We start from the raw sequence: 2,122 nt of genomic DNA on the forward strand, positions 1-2,122 counted from the left end.
TTTTGCTTTTCAGATTCCAAAGGATCAAACTAGATTTCATGGCCAATAGATACATTTCTAAGTGTTTAAGACAATGGATAACATGGTACTTAATATTATTTAGGTGCTTAATTACAATGATTTTCAACAGTTTGTTTCTAACAAAAATTCTCATGTGAATTATAAAAATTTCTTTAACCATAAAAGCAGCACATTTATACTGTGGTAATGAGAAGGTCAGATATGCTTGATGTATTTATAGCAAGTGTGTATATTATATATCAAATATACACCTAGTCTTTTTTTTAATATATTTTTTTAAGTTGTAGTTGGACACAATACCTTTATTTTATTTTTTTTATGTGGTGCTGAGGATGGAACCCAGGGCCTTGCACATGCTAGTCAAGCGCTCTACCGCTGAGCCACACCCCCAGCCCCTACCCCCAGTCTTTTATGATTAACATTTCTAATTGAATTACCATAAGGAAGCAAAGTTCTTTCAGTTTGTTGACTCATTATGTGGAAATTGTATTTGTCTGCCACCTGGCGGATTCATGAAAACATTGCAACTGGCAAAAGTAACAATAAAAAAAATCACAATACATGTGTTAATAGTGTTGTATTGTTTTTGGAGCCATGTTGGCTCCCAAATACATTTATATATTTATGGAAAATCAGATAGTAAAAAAAACTGTGGATTAAAGCTGAGGTTGTGGCTCAGTGGTACAGCACTTGTCTACACGTTAGGCACTGGGTTTGATCCTCAGCACCAAATTAAAAAAAAAATTAAAAAAATATATATATATAATATTTTTTTAAAAAGATGAGTGCTTGATTTTTAAAAAAGGTGGGCAGCACCTTTGATATGATACAGAGAAAATTAGCATGGCCCCTATCCAAGGACAACAAGCAAATTCATGAAGTGTTCCACGTTTTTTAAAAAAAAGAAGTGGAGGGCAAAAATACACACACATTTTCACTATAATGAAATTTATCCTTTCCTAAAAAACAAACTTACCTTCTGCAAAATTGCACACTTACAATAGAGGACATATGAAAAAAAAATAGTTTGAGGGCTGGGGTTGTAGCTCAGTGGTAGAGCACTTGCCTAGCACATGTGAAGCAACAGGTTCCATCCTTAGCAACACATATAAATAAATAAGTAAAATAAAGGTATTGTGTTCCATCTATAACTTAATTGTTTTTTTAAATAGTGTGAGCTGGGTGCCATGATGCATGTCTGTAATTCCAGTAACTCAGGAAGCTGAGGCAGGATGATTGCAAATTCAAGGCCAGCCTGGGCAAGACCCTCTTTCAAAATAAAATTAAAAAGGACTGGGGATGGCCACTGCACCTGGAGTTCTAGAGGCAGAGCCCACCTGCCCGCCTATGCCACCATAGCTCAGAGTTCTGGAGGGACAGCCCACCTGCCCGCCACCCCACACCTGCAGAGAGAGCCACCCTGCACTGGGGTTCCTTAATCACCAAAGCATGGCTCCACAGCCCAACATCAGGAAACACACAGGCTTGAGGCTGCCACCACCACGAAACTGGGATATTACCACTTCTATCAAGAGGCAACAATAAAGACCTAGTAAGATGTCACCAAGGTCCCTGTGGCCTGGCTGCACCAGAGGTTTTCTCTACTAAGGGTGCTAACAGTTATCCTGGTACTGAGGTAACAGGGAGTCTTGCATGGGGTTGCCTATCTCTTGTTTCTCCTACTAACAGCCAAATTCTTATGATTATCTTCACTAATCATATAATCTAATACCTCCATATTCTAACATCCTACCTCATAAACATCTCAGCCAATCCCCCAGGACCCCTTTTCACTATCAGAAATTGTAAACCATTACGCAAACCTATTGGCCATATGGTTGAAGATAACTGAACTCATCATTTCTGTTTAGAGTGACAAAACTGTAAATGTAAAAAATAGAAGATAACTGATAAATGGCTGCACATTGGATACATTGAGTGCTATAATATTGATCTCTCCCTTAAAAGTGAGGTATTGGGAACCTGTGGGCACACTATAAGACAATAGGGAAGAAGCTGCAATACCTCAGATCTATACTGCATAAGAGGAAGACACATAGACATCGTGAAAAAACAAGGGGGAAAGTGCCCCAAGCAAATG

General features: G+C 38.4%; 1 non-coding gene across 1 annotated transcript; it reads left to right on the forward strand.

The window, feature by feature from the left end:
- Positions 1-813: 813 nt before the first annotated feature.
- Positions 814-916, forward strand: LOC113194203 (U6 spliceosomal RNA). The gene has a single exon (XR_003302248.2). It is a non-coding gene; the product is annotated as a U6 spliceosomal RNA (small nuclear RNA).
- Positions 917-2,122: the final 1,206 nt, after the last annotated feature.

This window comes from Urocitellus parryii, chromosome 4 (genome assembly GCF_045843805.1).
Source record: "Urocitellus parryii isolate mUroPar1 chromosome 4, mUroPar1.hap1, whole genome shotgun sequence".
NCBI classification, from domain to species: domain Eukaryota; kingdom Metazoa; phylum Chordata; class Mammalia; order Rodentia; family Sciuridae; genus Urocitellus; species Urocitellus parryii.